Source organism: Camellia sinensis, chromosome 10 (assembly GCF_055761805.1).
Source record: "Camellia sinensis isolate YWXY chromosome 10, ASM5576180v1, whole genome shotgun sequence".
Classification (NCBI taxonomy): domain Eukaryota; kingdom Viridiplantae; phylum Streptophyta; class Magnoliopsida; order Ericales; family Theaceae; genus Camellia; species Camellia sinensis.
Window position 1 is genome coordinate 148886475 of NC_138970.1, and position 27474 is coordinate 148913948.

The 27474-nt window shown below is 37.1% G+C and overlaps 1 pseudogene; it reads left to right on the forward strand.

Moving 5' to 3' along the window:
• The first annotated feature begins 2146 nt into the window (after nucleotides 1-2146).
• LOC114275451 (rust resistance kinase Lr10 pseudogene) lies at nucleotides 2147-26993 on the forward strand (annotated as a pseudogene).
• The last annotated feature ends 481 nt before the right edge of the window (nucleotides 26994-27474 follow it).

Consider the following 27474-nt stretch of genomic DNA (forward strand, 5'->3'; position numbering starts at 1 on the left):
TCTAACTGCTTTTCCTTCTGTTTCTCAACTTCTTTATCCTTCCTGGATGCCTCGGGTTGGTCTAGATGTGGTGGTTTGAAATATTGGCCACTTCTTGTCATATGGTCGACTTTTTCCACATACCAAGTGTTGTCATGAAGGTCTTCACCCCAATCATCATCAGTATGGGCCAAGTGTAGGTCATTGTCATCCCACCAGACCCCTTCAACAACCGACAAGCACTCGTCTGACTCCGTTCGGATCATTCTGTTATCACAAACATTCTTCGTAGGGTGTTGAGCTTTTCCAGGTTTTAGATCATTTTCACTCATTTCTTGCCCAAACCACTCCAGCGCGGTTTCTTGTTCTGTATGTACAATACTAACAATGCCCAGTTCCTGAGCCAATTGTTCTTCGCAGGTGTTTTTCGATAGTTTACCCTTTCCATTGGCCATTCCGACCATTGTAGCGGTTCCCGATTTCTGTTCTTCCAGCTTTGATTCAGTTCCCTCAACTCTATCAGGTTCATCACTTAACCACCCAGAAGTGTCTGTTGGCCCATTCAGATCAAACCAATCAATATGCACGTCCCCTTGATCTTGCTCATCAAAGAACTACAAATTGTCTATATCCTCCTCCAAGTCAGCTATATCATCTAATCCTTGACTTGGTCTATCTTCTCGAACCACACTGACCTCCATCCCTGCTAGCAACACCACTTCTGGCTTAGCTTGATTGATTGGCACAATATAGCAGCTCTGGTTGTACGTCTCTTCAGATAAGTCCTCAAAGCCCTCAGGCAATGGACTGACATTCTCTACCAAGGCTGACCTCTCTTTATCTTCCACTGTTACCACCGCTGGTTTGGGTTGGAGTGAAGACGTGCTCATCATGAACAAGTCTGTGCTCTCATAAATGAACAACGCCAGCTTAGGTAGGTAGGAAGGGGTGATGTATATACTGGGGTCATAAAGGACGACCAGTGTATGAATGAGGTTTATATGCCGGGGTGGAGGAACTTGGTTATATGGTGGGAGAGGATTCGTAGTGACGTTTGGCTTTTGGGGAGGCGCTATCACCTTATTGTCAATGAGATCTTGAATCTCATGACGCAGCCTATAGCATTGATCAGTGTCATGATCGTGCTATTGATGAAAAGAGTAGTATTTGGTCGGGTTGTATCTCGGGAGGAAGAGGATCGAATAGTAGGCAAGGCTCTAGTGGTTTTAGATGTCCTTTTTTTATCACGACCCCTAAGGCTTTGGATAAACACATGTGGAGCGGGGTAAAGACCCTTTGAGATCAAGCCTGGCTGGTTGAGGTTTGTGGAGTTGTGTTGGAGGTGTTGGCGAACATGTTGGCAATTTTGGGTGTGGTGGTGAGCATACCCACATCCAAAGGCCGTGCAAAGGTGCTACCATCCGTAGTTGCATTGGAGCTGCGTGTAAAGGGCTTCTTGGGTTGTTCCTTCTCATGGTATATCAGCCCTTACTTCACCACATCCTTAATTTGAACCCCTATTTCATGGAGCTCAGCAAATGTAAACAAAAGCAAGACTATCATTTTCTATAATAATCTTCCTTGCAAGTTACGGACCACCATTCTGATTTGGTCCTTCTCAGATGGCCTAATAGTCATCATAGAGGCCTTAGCCCTCTACTAAGTCACAAAGTCCAAGAAACCCTCCTTTGGCTCCTGGTGAGTCACTTCAACATCACGGGTTGTAACCTCGATCTGGGTAATGTAAAAGTGCTGCGCGATGAAGGCCTCAGCCATTTCCTCCCAGTTCCGTTTCACGGAGTCTTCTAACTTTGTGTACCAGATGGCCGCTATACCTGATAAGGTCCGGCCAAAAAACAACAGCTTCTGCAGTCTAATGAGACCCATTGGTCGTAGGATATCAGAGAATAAACGCAAATAGACCATGGGATTCCCGGAGTCATCAAACCGGTCTATATGCAGCATCTTGAATCTGTCTGGCAGAGTCACTGCAGAATCTGTGTATCCATCCTAAATGTTAGGGATTGAATTCACGCCCTGTGCCTGCTTGAAAAGCTTTTCTAGCTTGTTGACCTTCAATACAGTAGGGTCAACCTCAAACTCAAGCGGCACCTCCATTTGGTAAACTGGTGCCTTGGAGGTTTAAAGTGGGATCAGATCTGCTAGAATGGCCATATTCTCTGGGACATTGATTGTGACTCCAGGTGCCGAAATTCATGCTGGGAGTGCATGGGATACAGAGGCTACTGCCGATTGTGGTTGCTATTACTGAAGCCTATCTATCACCTCTGCTTGGCGGGCTACGACCTCAGCTTGGTGGGCTATGGCCTCAGCTTGGCAGGCAGCATCTAGCTCCATAGTCTCAATGGGCTGCTGGAGCTGACGAAGCATATCTTCCATGCTAACTGGGGGATGTTCAGCCATTAGAATTGTCGAATACTCTATTTCTGGAGCGGAAGTAGAAGACTGGGCCTGACTGGGCGCAGGCGAAGTAAAAGGTGATTGCTAGATTGGTGAATTCTGCCTAATCCTCCTCCGTCTGGTAACCGGTGGACGTGAAACAAACACTGGCTGTCCCCTGACAAGATCCTCGGATTTGCAAATCCTTCTCACACGGGTCCAAAGTGCTTGGGGGGTAACAGAATTGTCTAAAACAATGACGAAAAACTACCTTGCAAAAAGAAATAAAGAAAAAAAAGAGTAAAAATTAGAAACCGCACAACACCTCGGCTTAGACACAAACAACACGCTGTTGCAATCATAAGCTGGAGAGCTGTACTCAACACTGATTTTTTCCCCAAAACTGATGACTGATGCCCAAACTTGTAACTGATACATACATTCCTATAGAGTTTCACTCTAATAGCACATAACAATTAAAGTGAGAGCCAAAACACCCCTATGATGGGGTAGGGTCACCATGTCCTAGTTTTGTCAGGAGCTAGGGTTTCACTATGCACAACAAGTTGTTTCACACAATCCTGCATTTGGGCAAGCATCCTGTCCTAATTTGGAACAGTCTCTGTGGTTTCCGATATACAACTAGGTTGATTGGTCAAAAAGGGTACCTTAGCAACACTACCTAATATACCTCTCACACCTAACACCAAGAAGTGAAAGGAGAACCAAATGGTACAGCGGTAGTCCAGATCCAAGGGTTGTGTTCCCATCATGGCAGAGCCTGCAACCAGTCAGCCTTTTGGCAAGCTTTTCTAAGCGAGCCTCCGACAAACCGTTCAGGAATAGTAGATGGAAAACACTATCACTTAAGCGCACCAATGCAAATGCAAATGCAAAGAAACACATAAGTGTAAATAAAATGTCATATCATGAGTTCAAGTCAAGTTCTCTAAATCCCCAATGGAGTCGCCAGAAACTGTGGCTTGCCTTTTTCGCGCCCCCTTTCGGAAGGTTTGAAAGAAAGCCCTACAGTTTGGACTCTCGCGATTCTAAATCTAATCTCACAAGTGCAATGTGAAATTGATAATCACCAAAGAGGTCCAAATTTGGCAAATCTTTTGGAAAATTGATTTTAGGATCAAAAATACCAAAATTGGACTGCTTTGTCAGATACAGGGTCGCAACCTAAATATTTTATTTTGGAGAAATTTAGAAAACCCATGACTCGTGCCAAAGGCCACGTATCCGTCATCACCAAAGTTGCCTCGGCTCGGGAGCTTAGGTACGAGAAGGGAAGGTCATGAATTGAGCACCCTCGCTCGCCCGATCAAAGATCGGCCTCTACTAATCATGATATGATTTTTATAAACATTATGTGCTCTTATTCCAGTTATTAAGCTAGCTTTACTATGTGATGCGCACAAGCAAATATAGACCAGTTTGCTCAATTTAGAACAATTCAACTCATGTTTGTTTGCGAAAATTGTTTGAATTTGCCACCTCAAATGGGCTTAAAGTTTGCAAATTTGCCACCAAACATAGTGAGCTTAAAGCATGATTTTCTACTCAACAAAGTGGGCTTAAACTTTACATTCATTGAACCATTCCAATTCAAACAACAAATCTTCATCCACAGGCATTCAAGCAGTTTAGCATTTAAGCACATAGCCTCACAGCAAACATGCTAATCATGGAAACATTCACACTTTTGCGAGTACGCTAAAGCGTAAAAACTTACCTAGTACTCCAAGCTAGGAAGATATGAGTTAGAAAATAATGCAAAATTCCTAACTATACAAGATGTCTAATGCAACATATGCAATATGCAATTAATAGGCCCGGCTACTAATATGACATATGATTCGATTTGAACAACATGCAATTAAACATGTATTCAAATAAGATATTGAAATGACAATGCAGTTTGAAATGATGCGCCGAGCCTCGGTGCATGCAATACGAATGAATGGATGCAAGCATAAGGTATGCTAATTAAAACATGTCCCTAATCTAACCATCAAAAGCAATTAAATAAAAGGGATAAAGACGTGGGGTTGGAAAACATACACACACGCACGCACACACACTTATTACAACATTATGCCCTCGTGAAAGAGGGTCTGAATGAATAAAAGCTAACTAACTAACTAGGCTAATTAAGCTAATTACTACAACACTTGAAAGGATTAACTAACTATTGTAAGCTAATTAAGTAAAACAAATAAATAGTTAACTATCTAAGTTAATTAAATATTACAAAGCAAACTAATTAGCTAAATACTTAACTAATTAATTATAAAGCAACTAAGCTAATTAATTATAACATGAACTAATTAACTAATCAGCTTGAATAATTACATCACTTGCAAGCATTAGCTACAACTAATTAACTAAACAAATTAACTAAAAGGCCACAGGAAACGAGGGATGCATGCATGCTTGATTTTTCACCCGAAAGGCCACTGTTTCGCTGCTGCAAGCCTCCATTGCACAGAAGCACTTACGCTTTCTCCCTCTCCAGATCAACTCTATTTTGTCTTAGGAGCACACTGTTGAATTTGCATTGGTGGCTGACAGGAGGGCCGGTCAGCCACTGCTGATGGTCGGTCGGCCAACAATGATAGCCAGTCGGCTACTGATAGTGGCCGATTGGCTACTGGTGGTGGCCGATGGCTTGGACTTCCTTGCTGCAACAGAGAGAAAACAGAGCAAAACAGTGTACTTTTTGAAGGTTTGCTTGTACTGTTACCCTCCTTATCATCAAACAAGTTCAAAGAAGTGATACTCTTGGCTCTCAAACCATCAACCAAGCAATTTCATTACTTGATGGTGTAGACGCGCCCTTGGGCTTCATACGACAGTTCAGACTCAATGTCACGGTTCTTAATCTGATCTCACAATGTGCGATGTGAGATTGATAAATCACCAAAGAGTCGAAATCCGGCAAATCATTTTGGAAAACTGATTTTTGTAAAGAAGTGCCAAACATGGCCTGTTTTGCCAGATACAGAGTCGCCACCTAAATATTTTATTTTTGAGGGAATTTAGGAAACCCTGACTCGTGCCTAAGGCCACGTGTCCGTCATCACCAAAGTTGCCTCGGCTCGGGAACTTGGGTACGAGAGGCGAAGGTCATCTATGAGCACCCCCGCCCGCCCGATCAAAGATTGGCATGTACTAAGCATGATATCTTGTTTTTGAAAACACATGCGTTCTTATTCTGGTTAATTAGCTAGAATTACTACGTGATGCTCACAGCAAACAAGTATAGACTAGATTGCCTAATTTGGAACAAAGCATCGCATATTCATTTGTTTGGAAAATGGTTTGAAGTTTGCTACTCGCAAGTAGGCTAAAATGCGGATTTCAATGAATTGTTGTAATTCAAGTAATCCAACCTTCACCCACAGGCATTCAGGCAGTTATATCACATAAGCAGTTAGCCTCATGGCAAGCATGCTATCATGGCAAAACTCACACTCATGCAAGATGCTAAAGAGTAAACACTTACAATGTAATCCAAGCCAAAATAGAGAACTAGTTAGAAATCAATGCATGATCCTAGTTCATGTTAAAATGGCTAATGCATCGCATGCAAAGAGCAACTAGAAATAGGCTCGGCTATTCTAAAATGGCATATGAGATGCGACAATTCGATATATGTATTCAAGTAGGAATTGAAATACAATGCAATTAGTATGATGCGCCGAGCCCGGTGCATGCAATACAGATGAATGATGCAAACATGCATAGCATAAGGATGCTAAATGAAATATGCCCTAAAAATAACCATCGTAAGCGGTTAAGTAAAAGGGAGAAAGAAATGGCGTTGGAAAACATGCATCACACACACGCACGCTTATTACAAAATTGCGCCCTCTCGACAGAGGGACCAAAAGAATAATACAAATTAACTAATTAACTAACTAACAAGCTAATTAATTATTACACAACACTTAACTAATTAAATGAATTAATTAAGCTATGAAAACAGTAAAACAGACTCGGGAAAAGGGATGCATACATGCTCGGTCGACTTTGCTCAGAAATCCGTCGCCATGCCACATGTTGCCTCTGTTTTTACTGCTTTGCACCTCTAAAAACTACACAAGTCTCAAGGATGCTTATGAACCACTCCCTGAGTGTTGTGGGAGGTCACCGGCCAAAATATAGAATCATCGGCCAAGGTAAAAAGGTCATCGACCAAAAGTATGGCTCTCGGCCAGATGTTTGTAGTCGACCAGCATTGAAGATCGCCGACCGGCCATATTTTCCTGCAGAATGCTGTTTTACTGCAACAGAGGACAAACAGAGTATGGCAATGCATTTTCAAGACAATGTATGCACAACCACCCTCTCTATCATGTCATGAGCTCAAGGGAGTATGGTTCTTGACCCTCGGGCCACCAATCATGCATTTCAATGCATGATGGCCAAAGGTGCCAAGTGTGCAATTTATATCAAATGAAATGCACACAACACATAAGGGGCCCCAACCTCTATCATGTTTGATCAAGAGGCAAGGGATGCATGCATAATGCTATGCAACCTAGGCATGCAAGCAAGCTAATGCAGCATGAGCATGCAAGCAAGCAATGTGCAATAAGCATACAACCTAAACAAGTAAACATGCAAGGCATGTAACAACAATGCCAATGACAAACATGCAACAGCATGTGAGGCAAACATGTGACAATATGTAAAGGGACAAGTATATTTAGACCAATGTAATACATACATGATGAACTTAACAAAGTAACATAATCATGCAAGCGTTATAATGTAATAGGCATGCAACAACAATACCAATGATAAGCATGCAACAACATGCAATGGGACTAGCATGCAAACATGCAAAGCAACTTAACAAAAGGCATGCCAAATGCAATATAACTCAAGCATGCAACAACATGCAATAGGCCAGGTATGCAACAACGTGCAAGGAAAGCATGCAACAACATGCGAAAATGGACTTAAACCAACATGGATAGCTCTCAAACATGCCCAAATCAGCAGCCAAAATGCTAAGAAATGAGGGACAAAAGCATATACAAACATGCATACTAATTGGCTTATCACCTAGGCATGAAGACACAACTCTTAAGCACACTTAAAAGAGTGAAAAGTATGCAAGTGTGGCAACACTATATGCTCTAAAATGATGTTAGAAATGATGACAAATCACACATATAATCATAATCATAGCATGCATAAGGCTTAAAGCCTAAGACTAGCAAAGGGACTTGAACCAAAGCTACACAAAACAAAGAACATATGGCAAGGATAACCAAAAATAGTCCTAAATCATGTCAAAATGAGCCTAAAACATGCAATGGCCAAGGCCAAAACATGCCAGAAAGATGGGCTCAAAACAAGGAGCATGCAAACTACACCTATCAAAACCGAACATGGTATGATTTAAGCAACCAAAATCAGAGTTATGGCATATTAGAACAAGACCAAAAACACATTGAAATGGCATCCTAGAGGCCTAAACATGGAGGCATACACAATGGTCCATTCATGAGGCATAAGACATCAACTCTTTAAAACATTAAAGGAGTGATAAGTGCAAGTATATGAGCATACTATATGGACTGAAATAACATAACAAGTGATGCCAAATCATTGAAATGGTCCAAGTAAAGCATGCTAGTGACTTGGACACTCAAAGCTAACAAGCTAGATTACATGGTGGTTATACAAAACAATGCAAGCATGACCAAGACAAGGCAGACAAGGTTAAAAGCTTCATGGAGTTGAGCCAAAATCATGCTAAAATGACATGTTACAACATGATGCATGTTGAGGCAAACAAGAGGATTGCAAGACAAGTATATGAAACATGTAAGAGGCCATCAAATCAACTTGAAACAGAGGTATATTATGGAAAAACAAAGCCTAATACACGTTGAAATAAAGCTAAAACAAGCAAAGCAAACATGCTACCAACATAAGCCATTTATGCAAGCATTCAAGACAACAAGGAGAGGGGATGACCCTATCCTATTTAAGACCTCAAAACCACCTTTCCACCACTGAAAATCCTCTAGATTTCAATGGTAGAAAGTTCATGCAAAGCTAAGAACAAAAGCCAAAAGAGATGGCTTAAAACAAGGCCTAACAAGGCCTTGGAGGGGGTAAACAACCCCAAACCAAGAAGAGACCTTAAACAAAGGTCTAAAGAAAGTAAAAATAGAACTTTTATCAGTTAATAGCTAAGCTTAAAACAATAAGAAAGAAGGGCTAAATGCTTAAGCAAGAATGGGGCATTAAAAGCAAGTTTGCTCACCCTTGAAGAACACCTCCAAGAACACAACACCTGCAGGTTTCTCTGATCAAAATCACCTCAAGAACCCTAACACCAACTACTTAGGACCTCAGCAACCAAGGATGGTGTTCTACTTGGTGCTCTAGTGCAAAAGTATGAACAAAACAACCTTTAAGGCACAAACACACACACAAACATGTGAAAAGAAGGAGATATAGAGATAGATAGATACAACTCTCTAACCCTAAATTTTCAGAACCTTTGAGAAGGGAGGAAGGGCTCCCTTCTTATAGAAGTCCAAATTCTAAGCTTCCTAAGCAAGCTAAGGGAAGGGACAAATCCCTCCATACACATGTATGGAGGGGGGGAATTATGGATGCCAGCTGTGACAGCTGGCATAAACTATCTGTAAAAAACAGATGAACAGGGTTCGGCCAGAAAATATGGCCGATCGACCAACACAAGGGCCGATCGACTAAAAAGAGTGCCGATCGGCCAACACTTTTGGCCGATGGCAAGAAAATAGGGCCGATGGCTTCATGCGTTGGCCGATAGGTTGAGGTAATGGCCAACAAGCCAACCTCTTCCCTCATAAGCAAAAACGCAAGTGCTTGGTCCACAACCAAGCACAAAACAGACAAGTTGAGAGATCTTGAGGCAAGGCGCGCGGCCGAGACCTCTGGGAACTCAAAACGAACACGAGCATGGATAATCATCGAGTGTTCAAACGATAACGTCCAAGTCTTGAGGACGGTCAAAAATGGGGTGTTTACAGATGGCCAAACAACCAAGTTTGTACAAGTTTAATGAATGCAAAACAAGACTCAAATGACCATCACCCTATCATGCATGATCAAGGGCAATGGAGACCTAGGAAAATGGCACATTTCATCACTTTTGAGTATGAAATGTTCCTTTTTCCTTATGTTCAAACTAACGTCCGATTTGAACGTATGCAATGCAACATAAAGAAATGCTTATCTTGCCACTTTTACTTGCCAATTTTGTTTACACATTTTAATTACCAAATTATTCTTTAATCAATTAGTCCATTAGTGAGTGTCTTCTAAGGTGAAAAAAGTGTCAATCAAGGGATAGTTTAAGGCATGAGAGAAGCTTTATGCCGTTGGTAATGAACCCTCAAAGGAGGATTAAACCATTAAGCATGAGCCTCCATCTCAAGCTTAAACAACCCTAAGGTTGAAACAACCCTCAAAGCAAATGAAAAAGTGAAGAAATGAGGAAGATTGCAGAGATTATAAGTGCTGAAATTAGGTGAGAAAAAGCACTAAAACATGCAATCAACTCAAACCAATGACTGTTAAAGTCTTAAAACACCATGCTAGTGAAAGGACTTACACTACAACTATGCAAAACAAGACTCAAAAGGCACCAAACAGCCAAAACAGTGGCAAAATAGTTCAAAATAGAGTGTAAAACATGCTGGACTTGAGCCATAAAAAAATAAAACATTAAGCTAATACATTAAGCTAATACGTGGGGCTAACTAGGCATGCAAACAAGACACAAGGAGGGGAGGCTAACCCCTCCAATTTTAGGCTTCAAAATGAGTTTTTTGCCACTAAAAAACCTCTGAAATTCAGTGGTTAAAAGGCCCAAAAAAGCTAGTTTGAAAGTGATGAACAAAGACACAAAAACTTTATAACCAAAAAAGCAAGAAAGGTGAACCACCCCTTAACTAAAAATGCCCTCAAACCAACACTTTTAAGCCATAAAAATAGAGCTTTTTACAGTTCAAAATCAGCCTCAAAACAATCGAAATAAATGGCAAAGCAAGTGTGCAAAACAAGTATAAAAGGAGAGTGTTGTACCTCTTGAAGCCAAGACACAATTTGGCCAACAATCCAAGCCAAAAGCCTCCTCCTAGAGCTCAAAACAAGTCCTAAGCTACCTCAGCCTAAAGACTAGCAACTTCTATCAAGGATGTATAGGCAAAAGTGTAGGATTTGTGAGCAAATGTGTATAAAATTACAAGAGAGAGAGAGAGAAGTCTAGAGAGAGAGAGAGAGAATTTGGTTCAAATTTTCTAACCCTCAAAAATGGAGGAGGAACCCCCATATATATAGAAAAACAAGCCTTGAGCTTAGAAACATCCCACCATATACGTGTAGGGAGATGCAGCTCAATGTGTCAACAGCTAGCACAACTGTCAACAAATATTTGGAAAAAGACACTGGTGGCCGTCGGCCACACCAATGGACAACAACCATGAGCCATGGCCGACAGCCTATGGTGGTGGCCGACAGGTCACCGCAAGTTCCAGGCTTGAAACAACAAGGTTTTGGTCCAAAACAAAGTACAAAATGGACAAGCTTTAAAGGCTCAAAGACAGGACGTTCCACCGAGGACTTCGGGCACTCAAAGCGAACAAATAAAATCGTAATCATCGAGTGCACAAGCGATGATGTCTAAGTCTTAAGGTCGGTCAAAAATGGGGTGTCTACACCCGGCCCAAATTTTGGCTGGATCCCGCAAGGCTCGACATAGGCCGAGCCTAGCCGAGCCAAATTTACACCCCTAGGGGAAAAAGAGTCTGAAGAGTCAATAGGTGAATGTCATTAGGCCACTTGTCTCTACTTTCACCCCATTCTTCTCTCTCTCTCTCTCTCTTTCTATGTGTGTGTGCCAATCCTCTCTCCTTTAACAGTATTTCCAAGTCAATTGTCGTGTCAAGAAGGCAAACCAACATGATCAACATCTAAAAATTTCTATGGTACTAAACTAGATGCTTAACAAACATTATACAAAGGCTCTTGATGATTTTATATAAATATATTCTTCTAAATTATGAATCTACAATGGTTGTTCCCCCCCCCTCCATTTTGGATTTCTTTGTCCTCTCTCACCTACTATTTCTTCACTCTTTTAGAGAAAACAATGACTCATTCCAACACTATCCAGAGTCCTTCCAGTGTGGAAATCTTAGGGAAATCAACTTCCCTTACTCCAACACCACTCATCCCTATTGTAGATTATGCACTGTAGATTGCAAGGAAAAAGTTCTAAAACTCAATTTCGGTATGAATGATCAAAATTAGTATGAACTTCAAGGCAAGTTTTATAATGATGGTCAACGTGTCCTTAATGTTGCCGACAAAAGGCTTGAAAGCCTCATTAAATCCAAAAGTTGTGATGTTTTCACTTTCTACTTGTGTTAGACTCTTCCCACTACACCTTCTGTTTCTTTTACAATCTCCCCCAATCTCACCTTCTTCAAATGCCCCATCGATAGCGGTGAACCTGACAAGCAAATTGAGGATTTCTTTCCTCATAATCACAGTTACAGTGATTACAAAGGCTACTAAAGCTACACAGCTTACTATAAAAACCCTGATGATCATCATCAATCTCTTCTTATTCATGAAAGAATTCTATAAAGCTGTATAGTTATTGAACTGCCAATGGTGTCATCAATCGCTATGGGGAACCAAAATGCCAGTGATTTGTACGCAGTGTTGGCTTCTGAGTTCTCTCTGGGATTTCATGTGTCAAACGAATGACGTGTGTGTCACCTCAACAGAGGCCATTGTCCTCAATACAACTCCTCAATGTTTCAATGCATTGAAGATATTGGAATTTTCGCTTATGCATGCCGATATTTCTGTATTGGGTTAATTACACTAATGGTCTGTTACATTCAAGTCTTTAATTTTTTATATATTTCACTTTGATTCCTTAAATATGCTATCTATTACACTTTAATCTCTGACATCATCAATGTTCAAAATCAATAATGGCACTAACATTGGAAAAAAAGTCAATACTTTGAGACCAAAATGCTACAAAATTCATACTTTGGGAACGTGTGTGTTTGATGCTTTTGATTTTGTTGACGCTTCATGTAAAATTCCAAAGGTGATCTCTCTTGATCTCAAATTGAGACTCACCCCCCCCCCCTAGGGAGGTTCAAGGAACCTGTCCCTTGGTCGCTTATGGAAAAGAGGCGGCTCATCCCACTCAATAACTTACCACTCGAGAACCTCGGATCATTGGTGAGAAACATTATGAAATTGTTGCATAAATTGTTAAGCAAACTTTACAATGAATTTTAGGGTATAAATAGAACATAAAACCATAAGATTCCAAGCAGATGGACAAGCTCAGGGCTCTGATCATGTGCCTGTTGAAGAATAGTCGACGATTCATAAGCAGTAGCTTGGTTCTTATTTTGGAATTTTTTATTTTCAAGGTTTTATCCCAGATTAGCGAAGGACCAAAGAAAATTTCTAGTTATGAATTGGATATAGAACCAATGAAGGGACAATTGCCGCTTTGGCCCTTTTTCCATAAAACTCGAGTCATACTTCTTCTTCTTTTCTTCGTAAAACTCCAACCATAGTATTTATTTTTGAAAGGACAATAAAGATATTTGTTAATATTTGTCGTAACTTTGGGAGTGGATTCTTTTACATTTCTTGAAGAATCTCAGGAAGTCTTTTTCCACTCTTCAATGCTTCTCCCCTTTAAGATTGGCATGATCTACTCCACCATTTCATAAGGGCATTGCCCCTCTATTCAAAGTTGTAGGTTTCTATGAGCCCAAACATCCTCATTTCTAGCTTCTCTTCCCCTTATCTATGCCCACCGTACATGTCCCTCCTCTTATTAATTTTGAATGCCGCTAATATTAGGAAATAAATTGTAACAAATCTCAAGTTTTGAAAATCAAAGAGGAAAAATTGAAAGATTAAATGACAGATCGCATATTTTAAGGATCACTAATGTAATTAACCTTTCTATACTTACCCACAAACCAAATAGAAAGATTCATCATATAGCAGTATGGTCTTTATGAATTGGTTTTTCACCATGTTAGGTTTTAATTGAATTGTTGTTTCTCCTCTAATTAAGCTTGCATAGTCATCCAGAATATAGAAACTTACCTTGAATTCAACATTTTTCCACTTTGATTTAAATATGTAACTGGCACTTTCTCTTTGATAGTGGCTGCAAAAAGAAGTAAGTTGCCATTGATTTTAGGAACAGGTAATATACATCCTTAACCAGTATTTATGTCACGCCCTGTAGTTTATTACTCGAATAACATTACCACTATTCATTAATTAAGCCCATTTACAAATTACAAATCATCTTTTGATGAATTGATGAATAAATAGATATACAGGTTCCCTCTCGTTACACAAAAATGTCATTTACATACAAATAAAAGAAATTCCATGAGGCTTACATCCATATTATATACAAGAAAAATACTGATCTCTGAACTACAAGTATATCTTACAACCTCAAAATAAAATCATAAGACTGCACAAGAAGGAAATTCAATGTCCTGATATTTGAAATCTTCAATTACTTGTGAAGTTCATCAACATGGGATGAGCACTAATGCCCGGTGGGAATCTCATAGTTCTAAAACAATAACTAACACATGGACAGAAATGATCATACATGCAGGGTGATACTACATAGTAAGGTGACGTTTTGTATGTCCAAAATATTATACATAGGGTATCATTTTCTCAAAATTCATTTGAACATTCAAGAAAACTTTCTACCACAAATACTATTTTTCATCATCAGGAAAACCATAAGTCTTCTTTGAAAACAAGTATACTTAAGAAACAACATCATTTTAAATTTATTAATCCAATTCCAAGACATTCCTCATTTCATTTCCATTTTACACTTCACAAATAGTATAATTCTATAACATTAAAGTCCAAGATCCCCTTATATTAAAAAAACAACCGGCGTACACTCTATTTCCACTTGTCTATCCGTTACATCACATCAACATTTCTATCATCAATAGTAATTCAACTTAAATCAAGAATATAAACCCCATTTAATTCAATTTCTCAAATATTTACAATTGATTCAAATCCCTCTTTCAAATAAACATTCGTCTTCAATTTATAAAATAAATCCTCAACCTGATTGAAAACCCACTTTAGACCAAAATTTTGAATCTAAGTGTAACAACCTCGATCTATAATTAGTCGTTAATATGTAATTAAGAATGCTAATTAAGCTTTAGGAATGAGATTATGTGTTAATTGTGCATTGTATATGTGTTTTGCATTCCTATTTGTTAGCCGTAGGAATATCTGTTCAAAATTATGCCTTGTTTTGTTAACTGAAGGCCTTATCGGCATCCAAACATGAAATTGACTACGTCAATGTGTTAATTTGAATTTTTAGAATTTTATAGTAAGTTTAATTGGATTTCGATTTGGAGTCAAATAATTAGAATAAATTAATTATTAAGTTGAATTAAGTTAGCTCTAGTCACAATTAATTAGCCTAAGCTAATCAAGCCTATATAAGGCCACTTAAGACTCATCCAACAACATTCTAGACTTCATTCTTGAGATCAAAAACATGTAGCGAGAGAGAGAGAGAGAGAGAGAGAGAGAGAGAGAGAAATTGAATTCAATGCTAGAAGAAGAGGAATTTGGATGAAAATTGGAGAATTGACTTGCTAGCTCAAGAGTTAGCTACTAAGAGTCCAATGGAAGAGTCTAGGTAATGAATTCAACTCCTAAAGAAGAATTTGAGTCAATGAGTGTAAATTAAACTAGGAGTGAAGAATTTAGAACCAAATCATGCATGCATGCATAATTCATCACATGTTGAGTTTGAATTCCAAAAATTCTTACATGCATGGGCCTAGACTTGCATAAGTTTAAGTATCCAACATGATTTTGTACTTAACATCTCATTTACTCTTGCTTTTAAAAGTTTGAACTCAAAACATTGCTTGCATGTATTTGATATAAGTTTTGATTTAGTTTTGAAGAAATAGTTGAGCTTTGGACCTTGATTTTACAAAATGATCTTCAATTCATGTTGTTATATGAGTTTCTACGTGTTTTCTCAAGTTTTGGCCCAAATGAATGAGATTTAGTACTTTGGATTGAGTTTTAAACCTTGAAGAGCAATCTAGAAATTCTAGAATTCGCTTTATTCACTCGAGCATTGAAACTTTCACTCGAGCGTACTTTATGAGCTCTCAGTATTTTTCTAGAGTTTGATGGTTGGCTTGAGTAACCAAAAGACTACTTGAGCGACCATCCTTTGTTTTAAACCTGGGCTTGAGTGACCAAAAGTTGGCTCAAGCGTCAAATGAGAGCATTCAGTACTTTTGCAGACTTTGTAGATCGCTCGAGTGACCAAAGCTTCGCTCAAACGTACTACCCTGCTTTCAAAAAATTTGCTAAGTGTTTCAAAGTGCATTATTGCATCCTCATTCCATCTTAGGCATTCTTAAGCCATGGTTTAGGCCATATTAATAAGGGTATGAATTAGAAACACACTAAGAAAGAAATGTAGTAAGTTAAGTGTATTCAGAGTGTGTGTTTCAATATGTATTTGTCACGTGTTTATGTGTAGGTCACGCGCCATTACCCGACCAATCTTTCTACGTTGTCTATTCTGCTTCTGGAGCTATTTGTGAGTAACAATTTTGTAAAACTATGTTGACTATAAGTATTTTCTGAATGATAAGATACGCTCCATTTTTTGAAATGCTATTTTGTGAACCATGAATGATTGTCTAGCTTTCTGAAATGTAATCGTGGCATCCTTACCATAATGTGATATTTTATACGTTACCTGGTACCAGGGTTTCAAGTGGATTCCATTCGTGGAACTGATTATGCATAATCAACTATATGATCTGCAAGTGGGTCTTTATGACCATCTCATGTGAATATGGGTCTTAATGACCATCTACTCTATATATAAATCTTTACGACCAATATGATCTATTAGCGCTAATGGATATACCACGTATGACTGTTTACAACTCTGAATACGTATATGAATCTGTTTCCGATTTGAAATCTGATTTTTGAGTCTGTTATGAACATCATTCATAAAACTTATACTTTGTTGTTATTCATTGCGCTCTAGCTCATTATTTATATTATGTATGTAGGTAATCAGGCGCATAACCAGGCTTGAGACTTCCAGTCTGGATCCGTTTGTGTCAGCCAACCAGTGCGCCTCCCGATGAGGTTCCGGAAGTTTTTTGTGGTCAAGTTTTTGTAGACAATGTTTGTGACCAAGTTAATGAATAAGGTTTAAGTTTTATTTTCTTTTCTTTTGTTTGGACAAGTTTATGTGTCTTCTGTATGTAAGGCTGACGTCATAATAAATGTGAATATGAGTTTAAATTTTCTATCCCATATAAGTCTGCACGGCTCTATGGACAATTATATTTTGATATTTGCTTCCGCTAGCCCCTTAATTTGTTAATTTGTTCAAAGGCCTTCGGTAATCTTAGGATTACTGACCGATTGCGATGCTAAACCTATAGGGGCGAGTTTGGGTCGTGACACTAAGGTTTTTAAGAAAATTAGGGCTTTTCCTCATATTTTCACAAAATCTCCAAATCATCATAGATTATTCATCAATTCGTCAAAATACTGAAAACATTTCAAACTTGAGCAAAAGCCCCATTTTTGTCTTTTATACATTTCAAAACAAAATTTTAACTCATACATAGCAATAACTATGAAGATACCACATAAACACACCAAATCATAGATATACAAAAAATAAAGGTCTTTCTGCTTCGTTCTTTTCTCCTTTCCTTTCATAAAACATCTTATTAAGAAGACTCGTCATTTATAAGATTAAAGGACTCATCCCTCATAAAATCATTCTTCACAAGTTCACACAAGATTCTTCCTTTTTACTTAAACTTCTAACCCAATAATACCACAATTACCCTAAGTCCCAATCTTTAACTCAAATTGATATTACTATTATTCACAAAATAAAACTCATAATCTTCAATTATGGTCACAAAACTGTTAAGGAAAATATATGATTTCCCACAAGTAAATCAATCAATGGAAATAAAAACTAATGCGAAAAAATTAAATCAACAACGACACAAGAATTTTACATGGTTCCCCCAATATGAGGTACATCCACAGGATCGAAATCCAATTCTACTATCAACCAAAAAGTTTCCAAATGATTACAAATGAGACACGAATGATCTCACAAACCACCCTTAGCTGAATTCCAAATAATCACAACTAATCAAGAGGAAAGACCTCACTAAATAAATAAACAAAAATCTTCGAAACAGATTGTAGAAGACCCAAAATAATAGACCCAAATCAATCTTCACTAAAGCAGCCAAATATACACAAAGACAGTGATTCAAAGCAGACAAAGAATTTCCAAGCAGCAACCGAAAAAAACACACCCACAGAAAAAGGGACCAAAACCTTATAGCAGACACTGCACTTCAAAAGGTAAAACAATACCAATAAATTATTGTTTTATCTTGGGCTTTTTATCAAAACACTAGTTGCCACCAAACAGATTATTAAATACTCATTGGGCGTCCAAAAGTTAGATATAATATATAAAATATATTATAACAAACACCAAACTAAATCAAATTCTTTTAATAAACTAATTGGGTCCCATACTCCACTAAGGCGGTATACCCAATAATTCTCCCCCTACCGACTTAGGTGGAGACATCAACCATATCCACCAAAGTTCGACACTTCAAATGTTTGTCTCTTGACAAAGTCTTAGTCAACATATCCGAAATATTATCATCCGTGTGAAATTTTCAAGTTACAACAATTTCGAATCTAACACATCACGAATCCAATAATATCTCACATCAATATGTTTCAATCTCGAATGGAAAGTAGAATTTTTACTCTAATGAATAGCACTTTGACTATCACAATAAAGCACATACATTTCTTGCTTCAAACCTAATTTTTGCAAAAATTTATTCAACCATAACTCTTTTTTGCAAGCTTCTGTAATGGCGATAATTTTAGCTTTGGTAGTTGAAAAAGTAACACATTTTTGTAATTTAGATTGCCATGCCACAACTCCCGCTGCAAAAGTCATCAAATACCCCGAAATAGATTTCCTAGAATCAACATCACCAGCCATGTCAGAATCTGTGAACCCATCAAGAATCGACTTACCATCCCCAAAACACAAACACACCTTCGAAATCCCATAAAGATACCTTAGAATCCATTTTACCGCTGTCCAATGTTCTTTAGCCGGATTAGTAAGAAACCGACTCACCACACCAATAGCGTGAGCAATATCCGGCGATGTACAAACCATGGCATACATCAAAGAACCAACCGCTGAAGCATAAGGAATTTTCAACATCTCTTCCTTGTCTTTCTCACTTAGGACATTAATTTGAAATAAGCTTGAAATGACCCTCAAGTGGACAATCAACCAGCTTTGCTTTATCCATGTTAAACTTCTCAAGAACTGTCTCAATGTAACTTTCTTAAGACAACCAAATCAGCCCCTTTTTGTGATCACAAACACTTTTCATACCACATATTTGTTTTGCCAATCCCAAATCTTTCGTAACAAAAGTCTTACTTAACTCTAACTTCAACTTGCTAATCAAGGTAGAATCTTGACTCACAATTAACATGTCATCAACATAAAGCAAAAAAATAATAAATTTCTCATTTGGAAAAATTTTCAAAAACACACAATGGTCCGAAGTGGTTTTAGAAAAATCATTATTCATCATGAAAGAGTCAAATTTTTTTATACCATCGTCGCGAGGCTTACTTGAGGCCATACAAATTTTTCTTCAATTTGCAAATAAATTTCTCTTTCCCTTTTTCCACAAAACCCTCTTGTTGCTCCATGTAAATTTCTTCTTCAAGATCACTATGAAGAAATGCAGTCTTCGCATCAAATTGTTCAATTTCAGGGTTCATACTTGTAGTTATGCCAAGTACAACCCGAATAGAAGATATCTTCACAATCAACGAGAAAATTTTATCACAATCAACACCGTTCTTTTGCCCAAAGCCTTTCACAACAAGACGTGCCTTGTACCTTAGATTCTTGCCATCATTCTTCAATTTGAAGACCCACTTATTTTTCAAAATTTTCCTCTCCTTAAGCAACTTCACCAAGTCATAAGTGTGGTTTTCAAGTAAAGAATTCATGTCCTCTTCCATGGCCTTTTTCCAATTACCTTTCTTTACATGCTTAATTGCTTCTTGGTAGCTCTCGGGCTCTCCTTGATCTGATATCAACACAAACTCATTGGGATGATACTTTTTAGAAAGTTACCAATCCCTTGTAGATTTTCTCAACTCAAGTTATGGTGGCGGTTCTTGAGTTCGATGCTTTTCCTCAAGGGGTACTTACGTGTAGGTCCTAATAAGTGGACTTATTATCTAATAGGTCCTATGAAAAAAATTTGTCATAAAAAAATGTCACTAATTGTAACTTTTAGCGACAATTTATAAAAATTATGAAAAAAAAGTCACTAATTGTCAATTTTTAGCGACATATGTAAAAAATTGTCTCAAAAAAATTATTTTTAGCGACAATTTTACCAAGACTTATTTTCAATAGGACTTGATAAGAATTAAGTCCAACTATTAGGACCTATTGGTAGTTTGCCCTTTCCTCAATTTCAGACTCAACTTCATTAGGATTAGCATCATCCTCCACATCTTCAATAGGTGGTTGCACATCTCCCCCATTTTTATCATCAACTGAAGATGAAAGAAATGGATCCATGCCAATAAGATCACTAATTTTTGGCTCCAGTTAATCACCTTTGCCAAAGTCTTTAACTGTTTGGTCTTCAAAAAACATAACATCACGGCTTCGAATAGCTTTCTTGTCTACCGGATCCCACAATCTATAACCAAACTCATCACGCCCATAGCCGAGAAAAATGCATTGTCTTGATTTGCTATCAAGCTTGGACCTTTCATCCTTTAGAACGTGAACAAAAGCTCGGCAACCAAACAGTCTCAAGTGCTCGTAAGACATATCTTTGCCAGTCCAAACTCTTTCGGGAACATCACCATTCAAAGAATATGAAGGAGACAAATTGATCACGTTAACCGCTGTCCTCATTGTCTCACCCCAAAAGGATCTTGGTAATTTAGCATGTAAAAGCAGACACCTTGTTCTTTCCACAATGGTGCGGTTCATCCTCTCGGCAACACCATTTTGTTAAGGAGTCTTCTTAACTGTCTTTTGATGCTGAATACCTTAGTTGTGACAATACTCATCAAATGGCCTAATGTATTCACCACCATTGTTTGTTTAGATGCACTTCAATTTCTGCCCTGTTTCTCTTTCAACCATGGCCTGAAAATGCTTAAACATATCTAGAACTTGTTCTTTAATTTTTAGTGCAAAAGCCCAAACTTTTCTTGAATAATCATCAATGAAAGTAACAAAATAAAGTGCACCACTATGTGTTATAACTTTTAAAGGACCACAAACATCCGAATGAATCAACTCCAAAATATTTTCTTTTCTAGAAGCAACATTTTTATGAAAAGAAACTCTATGTTGGTTGCCCGCCAAGCAATGAACACAAGTTTTAAGATGCGTACCTTTCAAATCGGGTAGAAGCTCTTTCTTGAACAAAACTTGCAACCCCTTTTCACTCATATGGCCAAGCCACTTATGCCACAATTCGGTAGAAGTATCATCTTCAAGTGCATTGACAACACATTCACAAATTTTTCCTTGCATCGAATAAAGTGTATAAGTCTTCTTGCACTTAGCTACCACCAAGGAACCTTTTGTGAGCTTCCATTTTTCATCACCAAATTTGTTGTTGTAGTCTTCATCATCTAGTTTCCCAGTAGAGATCAAATTGAGGCGAATGTCTGGAACATGCCTCACATCTTTAAGCATTCGAACACACCCATAATCTCCTCTGGTGTAAGTAGTGAAGAAATCAACTCGAGAAGTCACATGAAAAGAAGTACCGAAATCAATCACCCAATTGCTCTTTTGGCCCAAAAAATTGACACAATCATCTCCACAAACGACCATGAGATCAGCATTGGTAATAACCACCATTGTGTCTTCTTACTTCTTATATACACTTTTGTCACACATTTTCTCCTTGTTCTTGAGCTTTCGGCATTCCCGCTTCATGTACCCTTTCTCATGGTAATAATAGCACTCAATGTCTTTCTTTGAAAAAGAACCATCTCTTGATTTGTCATGGCTTTGATCACGACCATGACAAGTCTTACTCCTCCCCCTTGTTTTGCTTCTGCCTCTCACAACAAATGCCTCTGAATGAGAAGTACTCATTGATTTTCTTCTAGTTTCTTCATTCAACAATCTACTAGTGACTTGGCTCATTATGACAACTCCATCGGGCACCGAATTAATAACCGTCACAACCAAAGTCTCCCAACTTTTAGGCAAAGAAGTAAGTAGCATCAAAGCCTGCAACTCATCATCAAAAATAATTTCCATAGAAGCAAGGTGGTTAACTATACACTTTATTTCATTCAAATGTTCCAGAATAAGGCTACCATCTTTATATTTTAAATTAACCAATTTACGAAATAGAAAATCTTTATTTGTGGCTGATTTTCTATCATAAAGACCTTCTAATTTTTCCCATAAATCATGTGCCGAAGTTTCATTAGCAACATGATGAAACACACTGTCATCAATCCATTGACAGATAACACTAACGGCTTTTTTGATTAAGCCTCTTCCATTCATCATCTTTCATACCCTCGAGTTTTTCACTATCACCCTCAATGGGTCCATACAAATCTTTACAAAATAACAGGTCATCCATTTTAGTTTTCCAAGTTACCCAATTGCTTCCATTGAAGCTAGACATACAACCCACATTCCCCTTCATTGATTTACACAAATAAATAAATCCAATTAAACCGTAAGCTCTGAAACCAGTTGTTAGGGAAAATATATGATTTCCCACAAGTAAATTAATCAATGAAAATGAAAACTAATGCGAAAAAATTAAATCAACAACAACGCAAGAATTTTACGTGGTTCCCTCAATGTAAGGTACGTCCACGGGATCAAAATTCGATTCCACTCTCAACCAAAAAGTTTCCAAACGATTATAAACGAGACGCGAATGGTCTCACAAACCACCCTTAGGTGAATTCCAAATAATCAAGAGGAAATACCTCATCAAATAGATGAACAAAAATCTTCAAAACAGATTGTAGAAGACCCAAAATAATAGACCCAAATCAATCTTCACTAAAGCAACCAAATATGCACAAAGACAATGCTTCAAAGTAGCCAAAGAATTTCCAAGCAGCAGCGGAAAAAAACACACCCAACAAAAAAGGGACCAAAACCTTATAACAGCCATTGCACTTCAAAGGTAAAACAATACCATTAAATTATTGTTTTATCTTAGGCTCTTTATCAAAACCTTAGTTGTCACCAAACAGATTATTAAATACCCATTGGGCCTCTAAAAGTTAGATGTAATATATAAAATATATTATAACCAACACTAAACTCAATCAAATTCTTTTAATAAATTAATTAAGTCCAATACTCCACTAAGGAGGTATACCCCCGATGAATTCATCATCATCAACCCCTTACTCAGTTACCATTTCATTTGCCATTATTTTCAAGTAATTTCTATATGCATTTCTCCTCTATACAAAATCACACAACAAATTGTAATTTCATAAGTTTATTACGAGTCATACACATTACCACAGGCTCAACACAATTCTCAACACATTCCACCTTTTGCCAGCTTGATACGGTGGGATAGTGGGCACCCGACATTCATATTTTTCCACATTTGCCGACTCAATATAGCGGGGCAATTGGACACCCAAAAATATTTCTTTTTCCATATTTGTCGAGCTCGATACGGCGGGGCAATTGAACACCCAAAAATATTTCTCTTTCCATATTTGCCGCCTCTAGAAACCGTGGACAGCTAAAACCATGTTTTTCTACGTTTGCTGACTCTAAAAATGGCGGGCTTGTGGACAACCAAAAATATTTTCTCACATTTGTCCAGTGATATAGGGCAATTGGGCACCTTGACTCCCCGCGTGGGTACCAATTACAACACAACACAACACAACACAACACAACTCAACCTAACTCAACACAACTCAACTTAACTCAACACAACTCAACATAACTCAACACATTTCTTAAATCTCCGCTTCATCATTTCATCACAAATCTCATATCATCAATACAATTCACAATTCAAAATCCCCAAACTCAATCTCATCTCATAACACAACTTATAATATCAACAACAAGAGTTCAATCACAATTTTTACATGGATTTTCCAAATATTTTCAAATTTCAATTAAACATGGATATGTGCAATTTAACACCTCAACTTCATAAGGCCACTTTCAATTTAAGCAAAAACCATCAACCATCTTATTGAGTCAAACTAGGGTTTTGGAAGAAATTGAAGCTTTTCACAAAAACACTTTTTATTCCAACTCTTCTATTCATCATTCATCCAAAATCATAACCTAACCTAAAAAGGTAAACCCCATAACATCAAACCCAAACCCCCAATCTCATGATTTATCACAAAATTCCTAAAAGATGAATTTTGTATAAGGAAAAATGCCACAAATCTATCCATAAATGAAAGTGTTGAAAGAGAACTACAAATCCCTACCTCAAAAGAAGAAAAGATGAGAAAACCTCTAAACAGACGGCTCAACGCTCTGCGCAAGAGCTACATATCACACATAGTATGCACTTGAAGATTTAGAACATAAATGATGCAACAAACGGCTTAAACCTAACTTCAACCTTATGCCTAGCTCAAAACATTGCTAACATGCTCTTAGAGTGCTAAAATACAAGCTCTAGATGTCCCGAGGGGTCCCATATGCAAGAAAACATGAAAAACATGGTCAATTGAAAACTTAATCCAAGAATCAAGCCTAATTTAATGATTTCTTCTTCGTAAATTTGAACATAAAACTCATCTTCATAATAATCTTCTTAAACTCAAATTAGCCAACCTCAATACAGTCCCAAAGCTCCAAAAATAAGTAAAATAATTTCAATTGAGAAAATAACTCAAGATTCAAAACAATCTCCAAGTTTTCTGATTCGTAAATTTAACATGAAAACTCATCTTTAAAAATCATCAACAAACTTCAAATTCCTTTCATAAAATGAGTCATAAGGTTCTAAAAACATGTTAGATAACATCAATTAAAAGATTTATTCAATATTCAAAAAAAAATTCAAAATCTCTCATTTGCTATTTTAAACATGATGAAACTTTCTTGAATCTTCAAATACACTTGCAACAAATGCTATAAACACAATCAATGCAAGATTTCTACCTTAAATCTACAATAAATGTAATGATACATGGATGATTATGAGTGATTGCATGAGAATCCATATATTCCAAACCCTAGCATACAAAACTCATGAAATCTCTCCTCAAAACTTCCATATACATGCAATTGATCTTCCAAAACAAGATTGATACATGATTTCTCTCATAAAATCATGAAAAATGCATGAATACAAGGATAAAACCCAAGATAGATGCATGAACTCATCGATCTCAAACCCTAGATTGCAAAGTTTCATGAACTTCTTTTCAAAACCCAAAATACATGCTCTAGCATGTGAATCCATGCAAAACAAGATCAAAACATGAAAAAGATGGAGAAATCTTACCTTAAGAAGAAGAAATCAAGAAGCCCTAACTTCTCCTCTTCCTCCTTTCTCTCTCTAAGCTCTTAATATAAAACACACAAGCTAACACCAACTCACTCTATAACTCTATTTAACCCAAAAAGATGACTAAATCATCCAAATAAGGCATTAACTTACCAAATTAAAATTAATATAAAACAACTCATCAAACTAATTAAATATAGTTAATCTAATCATATACAACCCTTAATTACACCCGTTAATTACACAATTAAACTTGAATTAGGCTCATACCAATTAAATTACAATTATTCAATCATATTTAAATTACTGAATCAAAAACTTATAAACATATAAATTTTGCAATTAAACATGAAATAATCATTTATATATAAATTTCATAGCTATAAATTAATCTCACACATGTCAATTTAGATTGTGAAGTCTCTTACTAAATTTCTGAATCGATCTGAAAATTAGCGAATTAGACAAATTTGTCCTATCATAAATTAAATTCTCATACATGCAATTAAACATGAGACATGACTCATAAGTGAATATCATGATTATAAATTAATCGTATACATGACATTAAATATTTAAGGTCTCACATATTACCTCTTTCAAACCGAAATTAATCTCTTTATCACATAATTCACATAACACTTATACTAACACATGAAAAAATGATTATCACAAGGCTAAATAACGATTAAATAATCAATTAAGCAAATTTAAGGTCGGGGTGTTACAATTTATATGTAGGAGTATATTTAGATAATTGCTTTGTTTGTCTGCCACATTAGCTTAATTTTTCACGTTTTACAACTCCTTCAGTTGTTGCTGGAATTGGGATTATAGTATTCCTATTGTTCTGCATCATAAGGAAACTTGCACAAAATGATCAATCCACATTCTTTTGGAAGAATAAAACAGAGCAATACCAAAATGTGAAGCCCTTTCTAAAGAATTATAGATCTCTTGCTCCAAAAAGGTACACTTATTTTGACATCAGGAAAATGGCAAACTCTTTCAGAGTTAAAATAGGTCAAGAAGGTTATGGTTGTGTTTTCACAGGAAAGCTAGAAAATGGCTAACTTGTGGCAGTAAAGGTTCTAAAAGGATTGAAAGACAACGGAGAAGAGTCCATTAATGAGGTTGCAGCTATTAGTAGGACTTCTCATGTTAATATTGTAAATCTCCTAGGGTTTTGTTTTGACGATCACAATAGAGCATTTGTATATGAGTTCATGCCCAATGGATTCCTTGAGAAATTCATTCATGATGGGAATTCCTTGACATATCACCAAAATTGTAGTCGATATTACTCAAGGATTAGAGTACTTACACTGTGGTTATAACATACGAATTTTGCATTTTAACATAAAGCCTCATAATATTCTTTTAGATGAGGACTTTTGCCCAAAGATCTCTGATTTTGGCCTTCCTAAACTGTGCCCACGGAAAGAGAGTATCGTATCACTATTGGGTGCTAGAGGGACTGCCGGTTATATTGCCCCAGAAGTATTTTGTAAAAACTTTGGGGGAATTTCACACAAGTCAGATGTCTATAGTTATGGAATGATGATTCTAGAAATGGTTAGAGGATGAAAGAATATTGATGTCAAAGTTGATCATACAAACGATATATATTTTCCACATTGGATATGCAAGCACCTTGAATTAGATGAAGAACTTGGAGTGCATGGCATTATGAATGATGAGGCAAATGAAAGTGCAAGGAAAATTTTTATAGTTGGATTTTGGTGCATACAAACTAATCCCTCATACCAGCCATCAATGAACAGGGTGATAGAGATGCTAAAAGGGAGCCTGGAGTCCTTGCAAATCCCACCTAAGCCTTACTTGTCTTCTCTTCTAAGATGACCACCAGATTCTTCAATTGTGCGATAGCATTGTGTGATTCACAATGCATACTTCTATTACCAAGGTAATGTGCATCGATGGAAATTAGGTAAACTGTATCTCTCTTTTGCCTGTGTTTAATAGTTGTGATTATTACAATTTAGATTTTGCCTAGGGTTTAAAAACTAGTTACAATAAAATAAATAAAATAAAATAAAAAACTCTATAATATCATGAAACTCTACAAGTAATATTTGTATACTTATTTCATAATACAACTAAATCAAGATTTAGAAAATTGTTTAGAACAAAAATAGCAAATGTTTTTTCAATTTCATTGCTTCACCCAAAGGCATTCAAATTGGGGGATAATGCTACTTCACTCCATACCTTAAATTGCTCCAAATAGAGTACACCATATTTGAAAGGTAAATGTGAAGGTTAATAACAAGTTACATGTTTTCCATAGTCAACCTGATCAATAAATTGATAAAACTTTGAT